This window comes from Phoca vitulina, unplaced genomic scaffold (genome assembly GCF_004348235.1).
Source record: "Phoca vitulina isolate PV1807 unplaced genomic scaffold, GSC_HSeal_1.0 scaffold64, whole genome shotgun sequence".
NCBI classification, from domain to species: domain Eukaryota; kingdom Metazoa; phylum Chordata; class Mammalia; order Carnivora; family Phocidae; genus Phoca; species Phoca vitulina.
Genome location: NW_022589767.1, coordinates 4,174,248 through 4,201,331, shown reverse-complemented (window position 1 = coordinate 4,201,331; position 27,084 = coordinate 4,174,248). Strand labels below are relative to the sequence as shown.

The following is a 27,084-nucleotide window of genomic DNA, read 5'->3' as shown; positions in this document are numbered from 1 at the left end:
CTAACTTACATAGTGGTTATAATGTGTCGCCAGAAACTTCTCTGAAGCTCATCCAGCAAGCTGTTGATACATGCCTGCTGAGTGAATATAGTTACAATCTGCTGTGTAATACCAGACTTCTATATAAGTGTCCTAAATGTATCCTTTCAGGTAGAGCCTGTGGGTTCTCTCTCCATGCCTGAGTCCACATCGACACCAGGTCAACCTTTCATGTTTTACATGCCTAGATACTTTCACTTCTGTTTTTATGACTTCATGATACAGAGTCCTCATTTCTTTTGCCTCTTTTTGGTAAAGGAGTTCAAACTCACATGTCAGGCAGGTCATATAAATGAGAGAAACGAAATAGTATAACAGGATTGATTGATGAAATAGCCAACGGGAGGGTGCATGCATTACCTAAAAGCATCATTAAAAAGCACAATTATAACAAAATAAAACAATGCTGGCCAAAGAAAACACCTTTGCAGGCCAATCTCTGCCCAGAGGCTGCCACATTACAACACCTGAATTTGTTGCACTGCCATTTCCTTGATCAAACACCTTATCTTTGGACCTTCAGCTTCTGATCATACCCTTTGCTCTGCCCAGCCAGAATGCAGAAATGATAACTAAAGTCTGGTACCCCCTATGCATTCATTTAAAATAAATACAGATGGCATTTCCTTATCAAGTTACCGGGTGTGTCTGTGTGTGTGTGTGTGTGTGCATGCGCACGCTAAATGGCATTTTATTATATATATTAATGCAGTAATTATTTCCTGATTCCTAATAAGGACTTGTAGTAGAAGCTCTGCAGAACTCTTAATTCAGGAGATTAAACAAAACATGCTTAAGAAAAGAATTTAACCTGGCATTTTTAAGTAGAGAGAAGCCACTCTGCTGAAGAGATATGCCAGAAGAATTCGATGTGCTATTTAGGAAAATAATAATAGCCATATATCACATTTTATATTTTTTAAAACACTTTTGAACCCATTTTCTCATTTGATTCTCAAAACATCCCATTAAGTTATTATCTCACTTCCTGGATGAAAACACTGAGGTGCAAAGAAATCAAATGAGTTTCTCAAGGCTACTCTGTGATGATGTGGAGGGGCTGGTACTCAAGGCAATTCTTTAACTACAAGTTTTATGACTCTATTATACCACTCCTCCCAGACGATCAGATCCTGGAGCCAGAATGATCTCCCAGATGCTACTTTTCTTATCTGTATTTAATTGGTGGTGAACTCCCTCAGCACAAACTATGACTTATCCCTCTAGGTTATGATTGATAGATGCTCCAAAAGGGTGGTGTCACGAAAAAAGGCAATTTTGAGAGATAAAAAGAAATTCTGGGGCACCTGGCTGGCTCTGTCGGTTGAGCGTCCAACTCTTGGTTTCAGCTCAGGGTCCTGGGATCAAAAGAGCCCTCTATGGGCTCCACGTTCAGCTGGGAGTCTGCCTGAGATTCTCTCTCCCCTCTGCCCCACCCCCAGCTCGCACTTTCTCTCTGTCTCTCTCTCAAATAAATAAATCTTAACTAATTAGTTAGTTAATTAATTAATTCTGGAAACAGGCACACCTGGGTGCAAGTCCCACTTAAGTGATACTCTCTCATTGTGATTCTTTGAGCCTCAGTTGCTTCAGGTAAATTATGGAAATACTAAAATACCTATGTTTTTGAGGGGAACCAAATGAGATTGTATGTGTACATTACTTAACCCGATGCCTAATATTTAGTAGATTCTCTGAACACAGTAACTGATTATTACTTCAAAATTTATGACCTATGCTTTCACACTGATTTTCTTTGGGACATATAGGTTGTAGAAGTTGTATCTTTTTAGGACACTAACAACACGATTCATATATGGTTCAAAAGCTCTTCTGCCTTTCAGTCTATTTATCCAGTAATCAGTTTTACCCCTTTTTGTGGCATCATGAGGGAGAGCAGCCAGTATTTCTGTTTCTATTACGCCTGCGTACGACAGCCTGAGCTGCCCTATTTGACTGAAGGTTACCATGGGAACAGTTTCCAGAACCTACTGCGCTGAGCAGTTCTGAGACCTGGGAAGCTGTGCCTGGCTGATGATTGACTCAGGAGGAGGTGGGTCCACAATCCAGGAAGCCACAAAATACATTTGTCCTCAACAGTTCAATGATCAGGCCACTTCTAAAAATACGCAACATTCTTCTGGTTTAATGTGTTATGAAAAATAGGGCTTCCTGGCAGGTGGATTCTGTCTGTGAAATAAGTGTTATTTTAATAAAATCAAGCACTCACAAATAGAATTTTGCCTGAATTTTTTTATTCCCCAAACCTCTTTTTCTATCCTTTCCAGTATTTATAGTTTTGAAATAGTTTTTACCTCAGAAAGATGCTTAGGAAAACGCATCTGTCCCACTTATTGAAAGCTAATGTGGAAGATGATGGTGTTAATCATTTTTTATTTTAGAATGGATGAGTTCAGTCAAATTTCCCCCCGGGCCTGAAGTGTCTCTCCAACTGTGACACCAGTTAATTAAATTCTGATGATAGCTAACAAAGAGGACAGTTGAGTTACCCGACATGTAGTTCATAGCATATTTAGGTGCCACCTTCGTGACCTTTTGGGAGCACTGACCTTTAACTCCCCTGAGCTGTTAACATCCTCAACAACAAAGCTGCAGGACCTTCAACGTGTATAGTCTCTTACGCCCTCCACCATCACTGAGATTTTATGGTTTTCCTAGAAGACTGATTCCTCCGTGCCAGGTAAATTTAAGCCCAGAAGTTCAGGGAGATGAGGTGCAATACTTTACATATAAACTTTGCTCAATGTTTACCTTCATGTAGTTTTAAAAAATGGTGCGCTTACTGTATACCTGGTGCTAAGGATATAAAGGTTGAGAAAAGAAATTTGGTCGCTGTCCCAATGGTCTTTGGAGTCTACAGCAAAAGAGAGGAAATATACCATTTTAAATAATTAAATAATTACAAGTGGAAAAGGCATTGTTCAGAGGACCTTAGGAGAAGGATCTAACCTGGAGGAAGTAAGAGTCTACACATGTAAGGACAGGCATCAGTAAGAGTTAGCCTGATGAGGAGCTGGAGAAGGAATAGGATCTCTGAAGAACAATGTATTTGAAGACTTGGGGGCCAGAGAAAGCACAGTGTATTTGAGAAACCAGAATAACATCAAAATGGCCAATACTAGAGACTGGATCATGGGATACTTTGTTGGGTCCTTCTAAAAAGGTTGAATGCTAAAGGAAATGGGAAGCCACTTATGGGTTATTAGGGGCATGAAGTGATCAGATTTGCATCTGTAGTAGAAGTAAGATAGTGTGTTAACTACTGGCTCTCAAGTTCCTATTGGTGGAACTTTTAATGGAAAAGTGCTTGATAATGAACCACTTGGGATAGAAGGGAACACTCTAACAGTGTGAGAAGAGGCATCTAGGGAAACAAACAAAAACAAGAACAAAGAACCAGTCAAACTAGTATTCGAGTTACAAAGAAAAGAATGGCTTTATTCCAGAAAGGAAGAGGGAGAGATAAGAGGGAAGGGGCTAGGAAAAACATGGAGAGAAGAGCCAGCAAGATGGTGTGATGCTGAGATAGAGAAGGGCAATCAGCCAGTGGAAATATCCAGATGGAGGAGGTCAAAGAGCATTTTAAAACTGGAAATGCCTAATGTTCCACTTGAAGTTAGCATTTTGAATAGTAAACACTTATCCATCTTACCAAATTCCAATCTTCAATAATATTTGCTATACTCACAAATGCTTTGTGTGAGTGGGTCATTTGTGAAACTTGCTAAAGGGGCTGCATTTCACGTCCAAGTGCTGGGGCATGGAAGTGCTCTTTGTGCAACTTGGTGTCTGGGGGAGGAGGAAGTGAGAACATGCAAACGTCCTCCAAAATGGCAAAAATCCCAAGGGAACGTGAACTTCCGTCAGAGATGGTAAGGAATTTAAGGCCAATTTCATTTGGGTCTCAAGGGTGCAGGAAGCTCCTTCTGAGTATAGAGTGGATTGCTCCTTGGTGAAGATAGGCAGAAGTAGGTGTGATCGAACTATTCTTGGAGAGAAATGAAGGAGGCTAGGACCAGGGCGATGTCAGCAGAAATTCAGAGGTTATGTTCCCCAGAACTCAGTGACCTGAGATTTGACTTGGTTGTGGGCTGGTTGTGGGACTGATTTCATACACACTTACCATCATCATCACCATCATCATCATCTACAGGAAAGACTGCAGATTATCAGCAGGGTCAGAAAAAGAATGATGTGTATCATTCTTTCAGTTCATGATACCTAATGAGTATGAGATGCCTGTGGGACATCCAAGAGCAAATGCCAAGTAGGTGGTAAGATATGTGGATCCAGAATTCAGAGGAGAGGTCTACATCAAATATTTGGAACAGATTGTATCCCAGATGGCAGCCGGGGCCCTGGAAATCAAGGAAATACCATAGTGTGGAAATACAACCGCTACTATTAATGGAGCTGACTTCTTTTAAGAATGTACTTTGTGCTAACTTTTTAGGCATTACTTAGCTTAATCTTCTTAACCACCCTCTGAAATAGGTATTATTATTTGCATTTTCCAGATTGGTAATTGCGCCTCAGAAAGATTAAGTAACACATCTAAGGTCACATAGCTTTTAAGAGGTAGACAAGAGAATTAGATCCACATTCTTTTGATTCCAAAGTTTGTGTCCCTGCCATGAGCTGCATTTCAGATTTTACTTAATTTCTTTGCAACCAAGAGGCATGAATGTCACTTTAACTAATCACTCATCTTTTTTTTTTTTTTTAAGATTTTATTTATTTATTTGAGAGAGAGAGAACATGAGCAGGGGGAGGGGCAGAGAGAGAAGCAGGCTCCCCACTGAGCAGGGAGCCCTATGTAGGACTCGATCCCAGGACCCTGAGATCATGACCTGAGCCGAAGGCAGACACTTAACGACTGAGCCACACAGGCGCCCCTAATCACTCATCTTTATTACATGGGGAGTTACAGGGCATTTGGCTGTAGTAGGAAGAGTAGTGACTTAAAGGCAAATAAAGTTGAATATGAATATCTGTGCCATCACACACAGAACTCTCTGAACCTTAGTTTTTTTTTTCTATAAAATGGGAAAAGGGTGCTCACTTTACACGGTTGTTATGAGAATACAATGAAAAAAATGTAGTTAAGATACTTGCCATATTTTATGCCTTACACATACTAAGTGCTTAATTTTGATGGTTTAAAAGAAGTGGAAATTACACCTAATGAATCTGGCTAAGGAAACTCTTGTTAGCTGCATTGCAAAGCTTTCTGATTATCATAGGAAACCTCACAGATCACAAAAGGGATTTAAGTTTGCCCTTGTATAAGAACCCTCAATATCAAATAAAGCCCTAAATTAATAATCATGCAATTTCTCAGTGTGCATTTTTCAGGAACAATGGTAGCTCAGATTTGATGCTACTTGAACTAGTGACAGACATAATTCAATTAGAAATATTGTTTCTTATTGTTTTATTAAAATGGCCTCTAAACTAGTCTTTCTTCCATTTTCTCTCTTCTTCAAAATACCGAATTATGAATAGTAACAGAATTGTGAAGTTACAAGATCTTGGTTAAACAATAAAATTATGAAAATAGGATGATGAAGAGTAAGGACATAAAATTTAGCGTAAAAAAGTTTTGCTTATTAGATTGTTGAACACGGACAAGTTACGTAGCCTCTCTGAGACAGTTTTTCATCTGTAAAATGGAGTTGCTCATCTTCTTGCAGCTATACTTTTGTGGTGACTATACTGGGTAATGTTTGTGGACTACCTGGCAGAGCTGGGTGCATTCTAAGCACCCCCAAAACAGCACAGTTCTGATCGTGTGAATGTTCTGGGTTAAAAACTCGGGGGAAGAATCACTGAGCTTAATATTCACTACCAAATAAGAACCAGGTTCGGTTGCTTGACACTCAACCCCCTCCACAGTCTGTCCCCAAATTTTCTATCCCATCTAATCTGTTGCCACTTCTCTGTCAGGAATTCCGTGAACCCCACACACTAGTCAAACTCCCCACTCCATATGCCCCAGGTGCCTTCCTGCCTCTGTGGTTCTATTTATGTGTTCCTTCTGCCTGAAATACCCTTTCTCCCCCACTTCAAATATCCAGTTCTATTTGGCACTGATATCTCTATCAAATTCCACTTTTTTTTTTTTTTAGTTTCAGGGGTAGAGTTTAGTGATTCATCAGTTGCATACAGCACCCAGTGCTCATTACCTCAAGTGCCCATCGCCCAGTTACCCCATCCCCCCACCCACCCACCCTCCAGCAACCTTCAGTTTGTTTCCTAGAGTTAAGAGTCTCTTACGGTTTGTCTCCCTCTCTGATTTCGTCTTATTTTATTTTTCCTTCTCTTCCCCTATGCTCATCTGTTTTGTTTCTTAAATTCCACATATGAGTGAAATCGTATGATATTTGTCTTTCTCTGACTGACTTATTTTGCTTAACGTAATACCCTTTAGTTCCATCCACGTCGTTGCAAATGGCAAGATTTCATTCTTTTTGATAGCTGAGTAGTATTCCATTGTACATATATACCACCTCTTCTTTATCCATTCAGCTGTTGATGGACATCTGGGCTCTTTGCATAGTTTGGTTATTGTGGACATTGCTGCTATAAACATTGGGGTGCAGGTGCCCCTTTGAATCACTATGTTTGTATCCTTTGGATAAATACCAAATAGTGCAATTGCTGGGTCATGGGGTAGCTCTATTTTTAACTTGTTGAGGAAACTCCATGCAGTTTTCCAGAGTGGCTGCACCAGTTTGCATTCCCACCAACAGTGTAAGAGTTTCCCCTTTCTCCGCATCTTCACCAACATCTGCTGTTTCCTGTGTTGTTAATTTTAGCCATTCGGACCGGCATGAGGGGATATCTCATTACGGTTTTGATTTGTATTTCCCTGATGATGACTGATGTGGAGCATTTTTTCATGTGTCTGTTGGCCAAATGCCACCTTCTCTGAGAAGTCTTTATAACCATCTCAGAAAAATGGTCTCTCTCTTCCTGTCACCTCACAGCCCAATATCTACATCTCTCCCAGGACACATCACTTTGTACTTAGAATCATAAACATCTAGTAGCAGGTAGATTGTTCCTGCAGGAAGAAGTAGAAATAATTTCAAATGGCTCTTCTTTACCAAGATCCTGCTATCCTCACGTTAAGTATTTATAACATCTACTTAAACCATTTGAAGTGAACATTTCACATATTCATCTTCATTTCACAATGTTAGTTTTAAATTGTCACCGTTTCTTACTTTCCACGGTATGAGTAATATGTTCAGCCAGCACTGATGCTATTTTGAATTACAAGAAGGCTAAAACAACAATCTGATATTTATGTTTTATAAATGAAGCTCAAAAATATCTTTGTCTTTCAGAACAGCTGTAAAAAGACAGTATGCAATTTACTGCACCAAGTGAAAGGATTCTATTCTTTGGGAAAGGATGGCATTTATATAAATCATTCTGTGCTATTTGGTAAGGAAATAGCCTTGCTTCTACTTGACACACTGCTCTTGTTGCTAATTGGTGTTTCATCATTAACTATTTTCTTATTGCCGTCTATAATATGTATCTTAAAAGGTGAAAAGTAGAAATATTTGCATCGAGATAATTTTGAAAAGTGGTTTTTATCATTAGAAAACTTGGATGGTACAGAATCTAATGGCAACTGCGAAAATTTTTCATAGGATTCTTTACAGAAGTGTTTAAATCTCTTTCCACATCTTTACCTATTATACTAAGGTTTCTGTTCTTTTTTTTTTTAAGATTTTATTTATTTGACAGAGAGGAAGCCAGCCAGAGAGGGAACACAAGCAGGGGGAGTGGGAGAGGGAGAAGCAGGCTTCCCACGGAGCAGGGAGCCCGATGCGGGGCTCGATCCCAGGACCCTGGGATCATGACCTGAGCTGAAGGCAGACGCTTAACGACTGAGCCACCCAGGCGCCCCTAAGGTTTCTGTTCTTAAAGGCGGAAGCTGTTCTGGTCACCTGACACATGTACCTTATGTCAATTTACAATAATCTTCATTGTTTGCATTAACAAAAGATCTTTATTTACAAAGTGTTTATTCAATTCATAATAAAGATTAATAAAGTCATAGCATGCAGTACTTTTATCAAATGGCTGAGTTTGGGATCTGTATGATTTTTATTAATTTTATTTATTTATTTATTTAGAGAGCATGAGAGTGGGGAGGGGTGGAGGGAGAGGGAGAGAGAGAATCTTAAGCAGGCTCCATGCCCAGCACGGAGTCCAGTGTGGGGCTTGTTCTCATGACCCGGAGATCATGACCTGAGCTGAAATCAAGAGTCAGATGCTCAACCAACTGAGCCACACAGGTGTCCCTGAGTTTTAGAATTAATATCAATATACTTTAAGTTCTTAAACATGCCTTTCTTATTTTAAATACCTTGAAATATAATACTTATGATCAACATTAATTTTCCATTTACCAATTACTCTGTTTCTATTTCCTCCTCCCTGAATAATATTCCCCTTCTCTCTAGTTCTGCACCTATTTTTTTTTTTTTCATTCCTTATTTTCCTCCCTTGTATTGCTTCTCATGGTCTGCTTTGTGCTGTGTTTGGTTAGTTCTGTCTATAAATTTCCTGCTAGATTTTAACTTTCTAAAGACAGGCATTCAGAGTTCACTTGTTATCTATCACAGTATGTTACTATTTGGAACTTAACAGATATTTGTAAACCTAAATAATCCATTCATCCATCTACTCGTCATTTATTGAGCCTTTAATGACATATTCTTACTGTGTCTGTCCAGCCTATTTTTAATATGTCTGAATATTTAGAACTATAGTTCAGTTTCTGGATTATTAAACCCAAATCATATCTTCATATTATAGAAATAAAAGAATATTTGGCTAAACAAAGAGAGGTATTAGGGAAATAAGCAAGGAGGCAGGTGGAGAGAAAAGAAGCATCAGATGAAGAGGAACGATTAAAAAACAGAAGGGAAGAATGGGTGGGAGACCGTGAAAAACATTTGTAAACTGGGAAAGAGCATAAGAGTGAACAATAAACCAGGGACACAAAACATTCATATTTGGATCTTTGCTGGTCATGACTTTTACCTGTCATTATTTAATACTTGACAGAGAAAGAGAATCAAGCTGAATTTCTATTAATATCTCGACTGTTTCCTTATCCACTGTCCACCTTCCTTTTCTCTCCTATGACTATTCTATAGTCTGTTTCTGATTTGCAGAGAATATATTCTATAGACTCATAGATAAACCATTAATAAATCCTATGTTGCTATGGGATCTAATAGAGATTTAATGGCCTAATTGCTCAGGCAGAGACCGTCCATCCACTTGGCAAGGATGGTGCCACGAAGATTCAAATACTGGATGGGAGACTGGACTTTAGGACCCCTTTCAATTCATAACTTTGAAGAGTTATAAATTAATAAAGGCTGAACCTATGAGTAATTTCTAAGAATATTAAGAGATGCATGCCAGATTTCCTTTTAGGTTATAAGTATCCAGGATCTGTTTTCTTCAAAATGACAATTTCTCCCAGGCCTTTTCCATTAGCTTAAGCTTCAAGGAAACAAATCATACAACATTTACTGGAAGAATTAAATCATAGTTTAAGATAATTCAATACAATATTTTCCAAATATATTGCCGCATAATTTATAATAAATATGATTAATTATATATATTTAGTACATAACAATATGATTCTCTATTTCGTTGGAATAAAAAAATACCATTAATCTGATCCATTTGTGTAGTTGATTAATATGTCTCCTTCTTTGTCTATTCCCTTTAGCATTCAAAGTAAGAGAGAGATTTTTAGTTATCAGGTAATTATAATTAAGCCCATACTAAGTGCTATAATTAAAGAAAGAAAAGAATGACAATAATAATAGTGTATCTTAAGTGCCTAATATATGCCAGGGTTTATTCTAGGTGCTTTAGATTAATTAGGCCTCATCCTTAGAACAACGTTTAGAATTCATTATTATTATTATTTGATCAATAACTAGGAAGTAGAAGACCAGGAATTCAAATAAGAGTAATTCAAACAATAATTCACAGTGCTTGCTTGGTGTTAGCTACAAGAACATGATTGTGAGCAGGGGAGACTGGATTCAGACCTCAAGAGGATTCATTCTAATGGGCAATAACAGTAAGAAGCATCAAATATTATGACAAGAAGCACAAAGTACTCCAGAAACAAGAACACCTTACCCAGTAATGGCAATGTTGACGGTTGGACAATAAACAGGACTCGGCTGGTAAAGAGGCTGGAGTGCAGGGGATATTTCAGGCAAGAGGGCTTGGAAACCCGGGATGGAGGACAGCACAGCACCTTCATGGAACAGGAAGGGCCTTCAAGGCCATGTCCAGGTGTTTGGGCATTACCTCAGGGCCGCTGAAATGTGGTAAGCATGAGATGGCCATGAGTAGATTTTCTTTTGAGAACAGAACTAATGGTGGTGTGGACCTGGATTGGGGCAGGGCAGCGCGAAGCAGGAGATCAATTAGAAGGCCCTCATAATAACTGAAGCAAGACTGACTTGGGCTTCACAGTGGTAAAGGAGATGAGGGGGACAAGGAGAGATCTAGTCAGGAAGTAGTGGTAGAGTGCCTACAAGTGTTCAGAATGGGAAAGAGCTTTAGAGTACGTTGTAATCCAAAATTGATAAAGATGAGGAAACCCAAGGCCCAGAGGTGGGAAGGGGCCTGCCTCAGGCTATCTGGCTGGTTAGAGGAGACAATTTCTTTTTTGAGTACCGTTGACACACGATGCTACATTCATTTCAGGTGTAAGACTTAGTGCTTTGACAAGTTTATACATGATGCTATCTATGTTCACAAGTGTACCTACCATCTGTCCCTATGACGTCGCTATTACAACGTCAGTGACTGAATTCCTTATGTGGGCCTTTTATTCCTGTGACTTATTCGGTCCACAACTAGGAGCCTGTATCTCTCATACCCTTTCCCCCATTTTGCCCAACTCTTTGCTCCCTTCCCATCTGGCAGCCACCAGGTCTCTGTATTTATTGGTCTGACTCTGCTTTTTGTTTGTTTTTCATTGTTTTTTTTTTTAAGATTCCACTTGTGAATGGAATCATATGGTATGTGGCTTTCTCAGGCTGACTTATTTCACTTAGCATAATATCCTCTAGGTCCATCCATGTTGTCTCAAATGGCACGATCTCATCCTTTTTTACGGCTCTGTAATATTCCAGTGTGTGTGTACACACATGCATTTATACACAGCACATTTTCCTTATCCATTTGTCTACTGATGGATGCTTAGATTGCTTCCATATCTTGGCTATCGTCAATAATGCTGCAATAAACATAGGGGTGCATATATCCTTTTGAAATAGTGTTTTCATTTTCCTTGGGTAAAGACCCAATAGTGGAATTATTGGATCATATGGTTTTTCTGTTTTTAATTTTTTTGAGGAGCCTCCATACTGTTTTCCTCAGTGGCTGTACCAATTTACATTCCCACCAACAGTGCACAGAGGGTTCCTTTTTCTCTACATCTTTGCCAGCACTTGTTATTTCTTGTCATTTTAATTTTACCCATCTTCACAGGTATGAGGTGATATCTCATTGTGGTTTTGATTTGCACTTCCCTGATGATCAGTGATGTTGAGCATCTTTTCATGTGTCTGTTGGTCATCTACATGTCTTCTTTTATTTTTTTTATTTTTTTGACTTTATTTTTTATTGTTACGTTAATCACCACACATTACATCATCAGTTTTTGATGTAGTGTTCCATGATTCATTGTTTGTGCGTAACACCCAGTGCTCCATGCAGAACGCGCCCTCTTTAATAACCATCACCAGGCTAACCCATCCTCCCCCCCCCCCCCCAGAACCCTCAGTTTGTTTTTCAGAGTCCATTGTCTCTCATGGTTCGTCTCCCCCTCTGATTTCCCCCGCTTCATTCTTCCCCTCCTACTGTCTTCTTTTTTTTTTCTTAACATATACTGCATTATTTGTTTCAGAGGTACAGACCTGTGATTCAACAGTCTTGCACAATTCACAGTGCTCACCATAGCACATACCCTCCCCAATGTCTATCACCCAGCCACCCCATCCCTCCCACCTCCCCCAATCAAGCAACCCTCAGTTTGTTTCCTGAGATTAAGAATTCCTCGTATCAGTGAGGTCATATGCATATGATACATGTCTTTTTCTGATTGACTTATTTCGCTCAGCATAACACCCTCTAGTTCCATCCATGTCATTGCAAATGGCAAGATCTCATTCCTTTTGATTGCTGCATAATATTCCATTGTATATATATACCACATCTTCTTTATCCATTCATCTGTCGATGGACATCTTGGCTCTTTCCACAGTTTGGCTATTGTGGACATTGCTGCTATAAACACTGGGGTGCACGTACCCCTTCGGATCCCTACATTTGTATCTTTGGGGTAAATACCCAGTAGTGCAATTGCTGGATCGTATGGTAGCTCTATTTTCAACTTTTTGAGGAACCTCCATACTGTTTTCCAAAGTGGTTGCACCAGCTTGCATTCCCACCAACATGTAGGAGGATTCCCCTTTCTCCGCATCCCTGCCAACATCTGTCGTTTCCTGACTTGTTAAAATTAGCCATTCTGACTGGTGTGAGGTGGTATCTCATTGAGGTTTTGATTTGGATTTCCCTGATGCTGAGTGATGTTGAGCACTTTTTCATGTGTCTGTTGGCCTTTTGGATGTATTTGGAAAAATGTCTGTTCACATCTACATGTCTTCTTTGGGAAAATTTCTATTCGGGTCCTCTGCCCATTTTTTAATCAGGTTGTTTGTTTTCTTTTTCAGTGTTGGGTTGCATAAGTTCTTTATATATTTTGGATATTGACCCTTTATCAGATATAACATTTGCAAATATCTTCTCCCATGCAGGAGGTTGTCTTTTAGTTGTTGATGATTTCCTTTGCTATGCAGAAGCTTTTTATTTTGATGTAGTTCCAATAGTTTATTTTTGCTTCTTTTTCTCTTGCCCCAGGAGACAGGTCTGGAGAAATGTTGCTATGGCCAGAGGAAGACTCTTTACATGCACATCTTCTTGAACCGTCTCCAGTGATATTAGAATATTTTGCCTCCCAAACCTACCAAATCAATTGATTTTTTTTTTTCTCTTTCTGCCATAAGAAAGCTGACTTAGATGGGCTTTCTGTGCATGCTGTAGAGGTCCAAGTCAAACCTGGCACGCTTAGGTTGTAAGGCTATTGTAAAAAAATTTATAATTTTTTTCTTTATAACAAATGAATAAATTAAGAACAAAAACCAAGAAATTGAGAATGTTTTGATTGCCTTTAGTCACAAACATACTAAAGATATCATTATATCATAAAGGAAGTATCTTAAATGCATATAGTGCTCTAGGGTAGGGCTTTTCAAACTTAAAAGGCATATGAGTTCAGGTGGTCTGGGATGGGGCCCAAGCGTCTGCATTTCCAACAAGCTCCCGGGTGGTGTTAATGTTGCTGGTCCACAGAACACACTGCATAGTAAGGCCTTACTTTTCAGTTTTTATTCACTGGTAACAGGCATGAATAGTTAATCAGCAAGGCCAGGAGCCATCTAGGTTAAGCAGAACCTCTGACTGGGAGGCGTTTGGAGTGTGAAATATCTTCCTGGGTGGACAAGGCAATTCGCTGATATTCCATTGTGAAGCCATCTTCAGGAAGGGGTGATTCCCATCACTGGAGCAACACACAGATGAGGCTCAGGGGCTCTGAGTGAACCAGGGGAAGAACTAGCCATGTACCACCAGAGCTGACACATCTCCTTGACTCCCTGGGTGTCACCCTGGGAGTGCTAGACTCTGCCTTAAGGTGCTTATTCCTAGCTTTATGACCTACATTATGAGCCTGAGTTTTATTCAATTTTACATCTCAAGCTTCTGTTTTTGTCATCTTTATGTTTAGAATTATTCAAAGAAGCTAATAAGATAATATGCATGGAACCCTGTACATAGTACCAAAGCATTAGAGGGATGGATGTTTGAAAATCGTGTGGGCGAATCTTTAAGCCTTGGAACTAGTCTTTTTCCCATTCCAGCTCTGGAAAATTCATCAGCCATTCTGTATCAGACAGTTAAGTATAATTCTTTACACATGGCAACGGTCTATCAAAGAGTCAGAAAAGAGGGGTGCACCTGTACATTTCCAGGGATGTATGGGTTTCGAATCAGATTTAGGTCTAGAAAGAGCAGGTAAATCTGATGAACTCCATGTGGCAGAGGCAGAAAGCTCAGGCTTTAAGAACTCGATTAAGCAATTATGGACAGAAAGAATTATAATTGGTGTATTTGGTGCAACAGCGAAACTTCTGTAAGGCAGTTACATCATCATGGTCAACACAAGCAGAAGGGCTGAGTGGCAAAGGCAGGAGAGGAAGTGGATCAGGACCGGAAAACAGCCATCTCCTTGAGCTACTTTGGGCAGAGGGTTTCCAATACACAGGAGAGGAAAAGCTGTTAAATAAGCCATCATATAAAACTCCCATATTGACGAGGATGTTGCTTAGTACTCACTGCAGTTCAATAATTAGCAATATCCTGAAAGCCGGGTACTGTCATGGGGCTATAGGAGATACAAGGTAAAAAAAATGCAGCATTGCTTAGAGAACTTGCAAATGCAGCAGGGGATATAAACACGGATACAGACAGGTAACATACAGAACGTGAATGAACAATAAGAGCGGGGAACAAAGCCAGAGAGATTATATTCAGCCTGGGGAAGCGAAGAATGTTTCAAGCAGGAAGTAGTACTTCTTCGAATCATAAGTCATTACATTTAAAATTAGAAGGGATCTTGGAAGTAATTTAGTCTGATCCTCAGGGCTGGTGAAAATGGTGAGGAAAGTTTGTTCGAGACAGCCAGTGTGAAGAATAGGACTTTTTCAGATAGAGTCCAAGGTTTTATGCAGTGATAGCACTCGGCACATGAGAATGAGAGACAAGGCAAAGGGCCAGATTAGAACAAATGAAGCCAAGCCTTGAATGCCGGGCTAAGAACTTGAACACTGTTGACAAGAAACCATTCAAACAAGTGTTTGATGAGAACTTACTGTTCAAGGCCTGCCTATATGTGCAGGCAGGTGGTGCCAACTCTCTGTTCCTTACCATGGTTCCTGCATAATCAGAAGGGGAAGATTGAATACACAAAAACTATGACCCTGGATAGGTCCTTTTACATACGATCCCATGAGGAGCATTCCTAGTATTAGAAAACATCCTTTTTAACATAAACTGTAACCAAGTTATATTGGGATGGGCTGAGCAGGGAAAATATATATGCATGTAATGTTTGGTATTCCACTATCTTACAGGTAAAGAGATGAGATAATCATCATGTTCCAGAGAAGTTCTATATTTCTACAGCATGGCTATAGATTGGTGACTCTCTTGTCACTCTTGCCACAAGTGAACACAATTTAGAATTTCTGAAAACTGAAACCACCCTTTATCTCGATGACGACAGAAGCAATTTTCACTGGTTTCTGCGAGGCAGCTCAACTGGAATTATACTTCAAAATAAAATAAATATTTCCCGAATAGACCTTCACAAAATCCACAATTTCTCTCTTATAAATCACAATCCTCTTGAAATGAACCTGACATAAGATACTGAATCACGAGTCTCAAAAGAACCAGAAATCCAATATATCTATAATTGTCTTTTTTTTGTTTAAGACAATAAGATGCAACCCACTCATGTAGCCAGCAAGTTCAACTTTCACAAATCTGGTTTCCTAGATTCTTCCTTTGTGGAGAACAATAGGTATGAGGCATAGGTTTGTGGCAAGTTCACAATCAAATTCTGGATGCATCCCTCAGGAATTCCACTAGGAATTCATGAACTGTTTTTAAGTTTAGTAATTCCTTCATGGTGGGGTGTGTTATCTTCTTCCTGGAGTTAATTCCGTGTCAGTGCTGTCTTGCTCATCCTAAGTGTCTCCATCTTTCTTTCTTTCTTTTTTTTTTTTTTTTAAAGATTTTGTTTATTTATTTGAGACAGAGAGAATGAGAGAGAGAGAGCACATGAGAGGGGGGAGGGTCAGAGGGAGAAGCAGGCTCCCCGCCGAGCAGGGAGCCCGATGCGGGACTCGATCCAGGGACTCCAGGATCATGACCTGAGCCGAAGGCAGTCGCTCAACCAACTGAGCCACCCAGGCGCCCGTGTCTCCATCTTTCTTGATGGAGGTCAAGTGAGGTCGGGGAAGGCCAATGGTAAAACAGCGAGACTCATAAATTCAGTAGCATTTAAAGCTAAGGTGGCAAATTCCTGCTGAGCCTGCTATCTTGCCTTTCTTTGTCTTTTTATTCTCTGCAAATGGGCTGGAATGGAGCAAGAAGAACTCGCTGTGATTTTTTTTTTTTAATTTACTTAAGCACAGTTTTGGACCTGAATGTTCATTCTTTTCTGACATTTATACTTTCTACTGCCTTTCTCCCCTGAAATCCATTAACAAAGAGAAGAGCATGGCCATTTGATGATATTCCATTTCATTGTCATTCAGAGCTGTGGGGTAAGAACCACCCATCAGTCCATAAGGCTGGTTCTCTAACTAAAATCTTAGGCTTTTTCGGCAGCTCCTTCGGGGGGTTTGATGACTCATATGCTGAACATAGGCTGCAAGAAGCAAATACCAAAGGAGTCACTGGAGGTTGGGCCTGGGTGTCAACACGTGGGAAAGTCAGGACCAAATGATGCATGGTCTTTATGCCAAGCATGAGTAATGCAGGATCCTTGCAGGTGTTACTTTCTGGGATGGTGGTGTTGTTATTTTTGTCTTCTGGTGGTAAGAAAAAGAAAAAAAGGGAAGTGCAACGTAGTCTGCTCTTTCCAAACTTGCTTTCCACAGGGGAGTCCCTTCTGCTCTCTCGTATAGAGACGTCTTGGTGGCACCTGAGGGGATCTTTTCTTAACCAACTGAGCCACGCAGGTGCCCTGAGGGGATCTTTTCTTATTTTGCTTTTGGGCCCCAGTTAAATAAGAGATGCATGATTCTCCCACTATTTTAGCTAGTTCAGTACTTGCTGAGTACTTGCTGCATTGAGGACCTCGTGGGGCCTCTTTGCCCCTCATTTCCTTGGTGGGCAGGGGAGGAAAATAGAATGTTTTGAAAAGCAAATAATATATTTTATTCTGCTTCTTCTAATAATGCCCTTTACCCTGACCAGAACCTTTAATTACAGAGATGTGGGCATCTTCATAAAATTTAAGCCTCAAGTAACATAAACTTCTATAATTTAAAATACAAAACCCCAAAGTTTAAGGAAAAAGTTTGGGATAATTGATTCCTTTTCAAGTTGAAGTACACTGGAATAATCTACCGAGGAAGTGCACTGCTATTATGCGTTGTTCTAGTTAGCCTGACACCATATTGATGAGACATTAGAGTGTTAGATGATCCACTATTTAAAAAACCTATGTGTTTGGTACCTTTTATTAATATGCTACAAGTTCTACTTTGCCAATATCAATATCATAAGTGCTCTCTGTCCCAGATAAATAAATTCTTCTAAGTTGGATTTGGCTGATATGTTTCAGTTGAGCTGTTTCCGTCCCTCCTCTTTTGACATTTGGCTGAGTTTTGTTCCAGACATGTCAAAAGCCTGCCCTAGGGAGATAAGGATTAATTTATTGAAGAAAACTTACAATGCAGAAACCAAGCAGAAATTTGCAGAACCTGTTGTTGATGTCAGTTCAAGTTGGTTCATTTTAGTGAAGCATTTTTTTTACCTTAAATAGAGGTACCAAAGTATATTTTGTGGAATAGAGAAAAGTAATGATTACCCATTTGTTACGGGCATGTGATCAATGGCAAGTTAGAACAGGGTGAGAGGAAATCCTGCTTAAATAAAATCCCATTTAGTATTAGGATAAGCCATATGAAATTGCTAATATTCAACCAAATACATCTTTGAAACTAGATGCTTTGAAAATAAAAACCAATTAACTTCAGCCCTTCCATTTGGGTACCTATACTTTGTCACATTCCCTGGCTGTGTACTGTATTTATGGGGGCCTCCAGCCAGCCACTTAGCATAGCATATTGAGACAGAGTAATAGGCCCTGAATTGAAATTCAAAAATATTGAACAAATGATAAATAAAAAAAATCATCAGTTCCATGAGTCCTAATATTTTAATAAAAGCAATACATGATCCTGATACCAAAATTAGGTCAAATAAATAGGAAAATGTTAACAACAAAGGAAAAAAAACTGTCATAAGTCTATCACCCAGAGGTAACCATTCATTGTACACTTGCTGACTCCTTTACTGTGACATTGTTCTTTAATAAAAATGAGATCAGGGGCGCCTGGGTGGCTCAGTCGTTAAGCGTCTGCCTTTGGCTCAGGTCATGATCCCAGGGTCCTGGGATCGAGCCCCACATCAGGCTGCCTGCTCAGTGGGAAGCCTGCTTCTCCTTCTCCCACTCCCCCTGCTTGTGTTCCCTCTCTCGCTGTGTCTCTCTCTGTCAAATAAATAAATAAAATCTTTAAAAAAAATAAAATAAAAATAAATAAATAAAAATGAGATCATACTACTTTATGACATGCTTTTCTGAATAAATATAGGGGAAAAACTCTGCCCATCAATAGATATTCCCTGTCTGCATTTGTTTTAAGTGACTGTATCGTATTCCGCTTTCCAGTGCTTGAAACTTTATAGTGTTTGCCAATTACAGAGCCCATGGTGAAACAAGCTGTCTTATGCACCTTGGTCATTACTAGTCAGAGTGGTCTGTAGAACAGTGCTGGTCTGAAACTGTGTATTAATAATCTGTGACAAAGAAAGCACATCAGTTGAGGGTAAGCACTGAAGTTTTTTATGGCCCAAGGATGGTATGTCTGCTGACATGTAATAATAAAAACCAAATTGGGGCTTGCATTTTATATGCCTGCTTTAATGTAATTCTTCATACTCTTATTTCTGATGAAATATTGGTTCATGTAAATTGGGGGCAGGGAAGGGGATAACCTTGGTCTTTTACTAGATAGCTCAAAAAACTGAGGCCAATCTAGCTAGTCTGACTAGAATTTCTTTGTCCAGAAATCATAGTCTGAGCCAATGGCTGGCTAATAAGAATATTTTCAATGATATAGCAGCAAAGATTTGAGGTTATATGAATTAGTATTTGGGAAGCAGGTAGGCCACCACTCATGTGACTGGGCCATCATTTCTCACTAGGGTCTGGTTATTTCTTCTAACCTTGGAATGCTGGTTACTCCAGACCAGCCTTTCTCAGAAATTCTGAATCAAGAGAGAAGAAACAGTGGTGATAGAGAAAAATTGAAAGAGGTAAAGAGGAATTATATGGAGAAATTGCCAAGAAGAAAAGGAGATGCTTTGCTAATTCATTTCCTAAGAAACTATAGTCAACCTTAGTTGAAATTTCAAAAGAACAACAGATGTATATCCATGAAGTGCAAAGCTGCATCGGTGTTGACATTAGTAAATAAATTATTTTTGAAAGAATGACAAAATACCAACCAAGCAGAGACTCCGTGTGTCATGTCAGTTGGGGGACACAAAAATTTTTAGTTTTTCTTTGCTTTAGTTTTTAAGATAGCCGAAAACTGTGTTTTGTAAAACTATCCCAAATCATGGAAAATCATGCCTTATGAGCCATTATTTGAATGGCTAAATTCACATACTTCTGAAAGCTCTGTTATATTTTTGATGGTTACACTTACTCTTATCCTCTGATAGTTGAGAAGGTCGATAACCTCATTTCAGCTTCCTATCTACAAGTTATGATGATGGAGGATGCTCTGTATATGGTTTTGATTGAATAAACTGATCAGATCTTCTCAGCTTATGGCAGGTGAGTTGGAAAGAACCTAGGAACACGGGTTTCCATGCTATCCAAAAGTAGAGCATGCCTATGAAACCTTTTGCAACCTGAAATCGCATAAAGTGAAGAAGCAATTAACATTTATATGGAAAGTTTTTTTTCAGCGTTCCCAGACTCCCAAAATAACCTCTCTTAGGCTTTTCTCCTACCTCAGGACACATCTTGCTAATGGATGCACAAAATAAAGGGAAATAAGGCACAGATGCTCACAGACACAGTTCAGTGTTCTGTTGGCTTGGTGCTGAGATGCTGAGATGCTGAGATTCTGAGTGTGGCTCCTGGGAAAGAAAGTTCGCGGGGCCCCGCTAGATAACCCACGCTGTGTGCTGTCTCCACAGCAGATCGCAGGGAAACAATCACTGAATGCTATTTTTGCTTTCCGCCTTTTTCTGTAAGAGTGAGAAGTCTCTTCAAATTTCTTTTGGTTAGTGAAAACAGGTATTAATGTAGGTCTTTGTAAAAGCAACTGGCAAAACGTGAACTTTTGAAAATGAGGGGATACCAGTAATAGCTTTTATGTTTCTGTGAACAGTGCTTGATGATCAAATGGATTTGCACACCCCTTGCAAAAGGTTTCCCCCTTTTCCTGGAAATATTGATGTTTGTGACTTTACTATTTACTTGAGAGAAAATAAAGCACTTACTTGCCCTCGGTTGCTTTACTGTTACTTGAAAGATATGCCACCCAAATCAGTTTACATTTAGTTACTTTTGTTGCTTGTGAATCAAAACCCAAATGCTGAATTGAGGCCAACATGTATTTTGAAATTTGATGTGAAATGGGAAATTCATGCATTTGAATATCAGATATTTCATCTGGGGCCACATCTGTTTTCACCTGATAAGGCAATAATTTTTAAATTGTTTGCAGCCTCTAGCAGTTATGCTAAAATTTGATAGGATTTGTAATAGAAATAAAGGAAATAATTCTGCAAAGGACATTTTTACCGAAGTATTCATTTGCAAATAAGCAACCTTTCTGCAAAGTGGTAAAAAGAAGGACCTGTGGTCCAGGCACACACAGGGAATTCAGTGGCTATACTGGGACCCCAAGGGACAGAGAGTTCTGGAGGAATTTGAAACTTCATACAGGACAATATTTAGTCTTAAAAAAAGAAAAGAAGGGCGCCTGGGTGGCTCAGTTGGTTAGGCGACTGCCTTCGGCTCAGGTCATGATCCTGGAGTCCCTGGACCGAGTCCCGCATCGGGCTCCCTGCTCGGCGGGGAGCCTGCTTCTCCCTCTGACCCTCCCCCCTCTCATGTGTTCTCTCTCTCTCATTCTCTCTGTCTCAAATAAATAAATAAATAAATCTTTAAAAAAAAAAAGAAAAGAAAAGAAAAGAAGGTTCTGTGCTCAAGATCACAACGAACATTAATGTAAACACACTAAAGATGCTTACATGGTCCTAGAATACTGGTGAAGATCGCCATGTGGTACTATATAGCCCTAATAAGGAGAGAAACTGTACATGCTCCTCTAGGTTGAGAAAGCAGGTTTATTTTTATTTATTTATTTATTTATTCATTCATTCATTCATTTACTTACTCGTTTTTAAGTGGACTCCAAGGGGGCTTGAACTCACGACCCTGAGATCAAGACTCAGGTGCTTAACCGACTGAGCCACCCAGGTGCCCCAAGAAAGCAGATTTAAAATAAATGACTAAATATTAGGAAACAGTTATTGAAATAATATATGAGGGTTTTTTTGGTGAAGAATATAACTCCCCACTGAAAGTTTTTCTTCTTTTTTTTTTTTTTTTTTTTAAGATTTTATTTATTTATTTGACAGAGAGAGAGACACAGCGAGAGAGGGAACACAAGCAGGGGGAGGGGGAGAGGGAGAAGCAGGCTTCCCGCGGAGCAGGGAGCCCGATGCGGGGCTCGATCCCAGGACCCTGGGACCATGACCTGAGCCGAAGGCAGACGCTTAACGACTGAGCCACCCAGGCGCCCCTCAAAGTTTTTCTAATATTAATACTTTTTTTCTAAAGTAAAAAGCCAAATAAAAGAGAAAAAAAAATCCCTTTGAAAATTATCTGAATTTGTAGCAATATAGAAAAACTATGGATTTCTTATTTTATTTTCATTTGTTTTGATAGTTGCATCTCTTTTGGGGACAGTTGGTTAAATGTCTGACTCTTGATTTCGGCTCAAGTTATGATCTCAGTGTCGTGAGATCCAGCCCCAAGTTGGGCTTCTCGCTCAGTGAGAGTCTGCTTGAGATTCTCTCCCTCTCCCTCTACTCCTCTCCCTGCTCGTGCACATGCACGAGCTCTCTGTCTCTCTCAACTAAAATAAATACATAAAATGTTTTTTTTTTAAGACTTATTTATTTATTTGAGAGAGAGAAACAGAGAGAGCATGAGCAGGAGGTGCAGAGGGAGAGGGAGAGAAAATCTCTAGCAGACTCCACGCTGGGTGGGGAGCCCCACACGGGGCTCGATCTTACAACCCTGAGATCACGAACTGAGCTGAAACCAAGAGTTGGGTGCATAACTGACTGGGCCATCCAAGCACCCCAAAATAAATAAAATCTTTTTTAAAAAAAGAAAAAAAAGACCTATTTTGTTGAATGATAATTATTAGAACCACTACAATTATAATTGTTTGTTAAAATAACTATAGGTCTTTCTTAGTTTAGCAGTTATGTTGCTCACCCACTAAAATATTTTAATTTTAAAAAGGGATCACTTAACATGGCTCCTTATTGTAAAATCTTTGAAAAATTGAAGTGAGAAGAAAATTAAATACTTTATGATATTTTGAGTGGAGAGAAATGAATAAGTGGTTTTCATGGCTTTTCAAATGGCAAATTCTTCCAATGTGAGTGAAATAACTAATTAATCCTTTCTGAGATGATGAGGGGATAACAGTACAATCCCCCCTCTCAAACCCAGTTCCATGCTTTGGGAGACTGAAGGCAAAGTCTTAGTGGACCATAATTTTGGTTTTTAGAGTCTCATGTGTTATCTAGGCAGTGTCAGTGAGGGAAATAACCACTTTTTTTTTAGTCAAGAACCAACTAGTGGCTTGACGGCCAAACTCCTAGGGCGTCTTGCCCTAGGACTGGGAACAGTAGCCGTTTGTCCCCTGAGTGACTGGAAATTCATAAATTGATTAAACATTGTGTTATTGAAGCCAACATCAAAATATTGAGCAGTTAAAAAAAAAAACTAATGACTTTACTATTTCCATTTACTCTATGGAGAGGCCGTCCTCAACAAAGCTAAATCTTTTTTTTTTTTTTTTAAAGATTTTATTTATTTATTTGAGAGAGAAAGAATGAGAGAGAACACATGAGAGGGGGGAGGGTCAGAGGGAGAAGCAGACTCCCTGCCGAGCAGGGAGCCCGATGTGGGACTCGATCCAGGGACTCCAGGATCATGACCTGAGCCGAAGGCAGTCGCTTAACCAACTGAGCCACCCAGGCGCCCAACAAAGCTAAATCTTTACTAGGATCATTGGAGAATCATCTTCAGAGCAGTCCCAATATTAATGCAGAACACCCACACCCCACCCCACACCCCAATGACTTGAAAAGATATTTGTCACACCTTATCCTTGCCGTAACATTTCAGAACCCTCTTGTCTGAAATTTGACTTTCTGTCCTTGTCTTCCTTGACTGCTCTGCAGAATGGGATTCTGTTATGTGCTCCCGAGTGCTCCTCCCTTGGCTTCTACCACACTACCAAATTCTGACTCAGCTTCCACCTGCCCAGCTACTCTTCTGTCTCCTTTGCCATCCTCCTTTTGCCTGGTTTTTTGTTTTGTTTTGTTTTGTTTTGTTTTTTTAATATTCAAGTTCTAAACTCTCCTGTTATCTCCGTAGGTGATCTCATCTGGGACTGTGGTTTCTTTACCAACTATCTGTGTGCCAAACACTCTAGACTCTGTTTTTCTAGTCCTGACATTTCCTCTGAGCTCCTGACCTGTATATTTAACTGCCTCCCCGAAATACCTGCTTGGATGTCTGAAAGCCGTTTCAAACTCAAGGCTCTTAAAACAAACTGAAAATCGACACCTTGCCCCTAAACCTAATCTTTATTTGGTATTCCCCTGTGTCAGAAAATGTCTCACCATCCATCTAGAAATGCACAATCTGGAAATGTGGGGTCACCTTCAACTTCTTTCCCCCCTCACCCTCTCTTACCGAATCTAAATTATCATGTCCTGAGGTTTTTATCTCCTGAAGATGTCTTGATTCTGCCCAGATTTCCTTCTCTCTTATTTTGCATGGATTTCTAGAGTTTATTATGTTCTTACACTCTTCCAAACTATTCTCTACACTGTATTCAGAAAATCCTTCCAATATATAAAACTGGTCATGTTGCTCTCTGCCTCAAACCGTTCCTATTACACAAGTAACTTTATGGGCCTGCCTTAGTGCCCATATTATTTTAACCTTGATAGTCTTTCCAGCTTCATCTCTTGCCTCTTACCATCTGGCTTTCTGTATTCCAACCAGACAGATCTTTTAGTGTCTTAACTGGAATATTCTCCCTCCCACCTCGAGACTTGTGCATACGCTCTTTTCTCTAAGTGGTCTTTCTGTTTCAGCCCCTTCTTTGAATAATTTACCCTCACCCATCCTTTAGACTGGAATATGTGTCTGTTCTCATCATACTGATCTCAAATCCTAGTGCAGTGCCTGGTACGTGGTAAGCACTCAAGAGCTATCTTTGGAATGGATGAATGGATGAAGGAAGGAGGAGTTCATGAGATTCAAAAAAACTTGAAAAAAATCTGAACTGACCCGTTCAAATGGTGTGTCAGATACTCCTCATTATCTTCAATATCCAATTTCTACAATAACCCCTGATTTTTAGTGAGTATATGAATGTGGAGAAGTAAGGTTGTATATATGGTGCAGCCATATACGGTTATAGGACCAGTTCCTAGTTACTGGGATGTAAGAGAGAAGTGCAACCCTTAGAAAGTGTTCTGAAAGGAAAGGAATATGCTTTTTTTCAGTTGTCTTCTTCCTTCTGGCTGAAATGCCAAAATTCCAGCATTTATCTTGGATCATGAGGTGACTGGGAAAATAGAAGTCACGGAGAAACAAGATAGAAGGAGTCTGCATTCCTGGCACCAGGAAGCGCCATTCCAGTCTCAGACGAGCATACCTATGTGAGCAAGATGTAAACTTCTTGCTTATTTGAAGCACTAGCCCTTTGTGTTTTCTGTGGCATTAAGTCAAACCTAAACCTGATTAAGTTTTTCTTAGAACCCTTGATTTTAAAAAACTTTTTTTATTATAAAATAATTTTCACTCATAAAAAGATTACAAGCATAGTATAAAAGAATCCCAGAGACTGTTTACTCAGATTTACCAATTGTTAACATTTTGCATTTTGCTTTATTTGTTCTGTCTGTCTGTCCATCTACCTCTTTATCTACTATCTATCCATATATATAATTTTATTATATATATAATTTTTATTATCCATCCATGTATATATAATTTTATTATAAAATAATTTTTTTATAAAATATTAAAAATTTAAAAAAAGAATTATAAAAAATATTTATTATAAAATTTATAAAATGTATTTTTAAAAAACTTAAACCATTTGAGAGTAAACTCCATAAATCACGACATCTCTTACTTCTTAACATGTGCATATTTACTCAATAAAAAAGACATTCTCTTATATAACCATAACATAGTTACCAAGTTTAGGACATTTAATATTGACACAATACTATTATGTAAAACTCAGCCCATATTTCAGTTTCACCCATGGTCCCAATAATTTTTCTATAGTAAATTATTTTTCACGTCTAGAATCTTATTCAGAATCACACATGCATTTAGTCATCATGTCTCTTTTGTTTCCTTGAATCTGGAACAGAGATCATTGGTTTTGACCTGGGGACCCGGACACCTGGAATAAGGACTCCATTTCCCAGCTTTCCTTGCAGCAAGGTGTACCATGTGACTAAATTCCATTCAGTGGCAATAAGTTCAATGTAGATATTGAGAAATTTCCTTTAGAAAAAAGGCAGCATGTGCCCTTCATCTTTTCCTACCCTCTTCCTCCCCTTTGGTGCTTAGAATGTAGAGTGATGGCTAGAGCTTCATTTTGAACCATAAACAGGTGGGTCGTACCCTAATGACAGCAAATAGAAAGATGCAAGGTTTCTCGTCTTTGACATCACAAAGCACCATTTCAGCTTCAGAGAAATACTCAGAATGTATTTCGAATTTGAAAATTTTGTTTAAAAAAAAAAAGACAAAAACGAGGAAGTAGTTGCATGAAATAAAAAAAATTTAAACTTAAAATATTCTGTGTGTAAACTGCACCATATAGTTTAAAAGTGTGGTGTAATCCAACCCTTTGATAGCAAAATATTTGAAAGTGCAAACACACTCTTTTCAGAACTTTGGCTCTACTTCCATATATAATCCTTTTATAAGAAACTCAATAGTAAGTTTCTGTATTTTCAATTTGACCACTAATTATTTTCTGTTGAATATCAAAATAAGAGAAGAGATTCTACTCCCACAAATGGAAAATAGCACAATGCATGATCCATTCTGCCTTCCCCCGCCTTTTGCAGACAATGCTGAGCACAAAGTGAGTGTGCTAAGGATCACTATGTTATTTTAAGTATCATGTACCCTTGCAACACAATCATTTGTAGTAATGGCTCGAAATCAACTTGTTCTAAAAACGGTGTTGTTGTTTTCTTAAATTTCACATGGTCCTTTGTTAAAGCACTTGATTTTAAAAGTGTTACCCAGAGGAACACTTGCTTTGACACTAATGAAAGGGTCCAACTTCTCTGCCTCCTCCTGCTTATCTAAGGAAAGAAATCCACCATCCCCAGACCTCATTCCCAGAAACCCTAAATTTCCCTCTCCTATCAGGGTTCGAGAAGTTTACTGCAAAACAGGTTTTTACAGCTATTGTGAGAACCACTCTGGTTACCTATACTGATAAGCCCTATCCTTCATTTATAAACATGAATGTATAAAAATAAGAATGGATAATCAAGGGCTACCAGAAGTTGAAGAAAACCAACGCCTTCACATATAAGGAGAAAGCTGATTAAATAGAATTAATCCTAGAGGAATCCAAAATAATGCAACAAAAGAGAATTTAAAAAGACACAGTGGGAGAACAAATTGCTATGAAAAAGGAATAATGTGAGATCAAGAAA

At 39.1% G+C, this 27,084-nt stretch overlaps 1 protein-coding gene across 3 annotated transcripts in view; it reads right to left on the bottom strand.

The window, feature by feature from the left end:
• Positions 1-27,084, bottom strand: part of PTPRO (protein tyrosine phosphatase receptor type O) — a 234,987-nt gene that overhangs the window by 110,875 nt on the left and 97,028 nt on the right. Inside the window, exon 1 of one of the 3 annotated variants that reach the window (XM_032391766.1) lies at positions 19,758-20,824. The exons of the other annotated variants lie outside the window; for them this stretch is intronic. The gene's annotated coding sequence lies outside the window, so the exon portion shown is untranslated. Of the gene's footprint in view, positions 1-19,757; positions 20,825-27,084 lie in introns of those variants that run through there. 3 annotated transcript variants of the gene reach the window in all.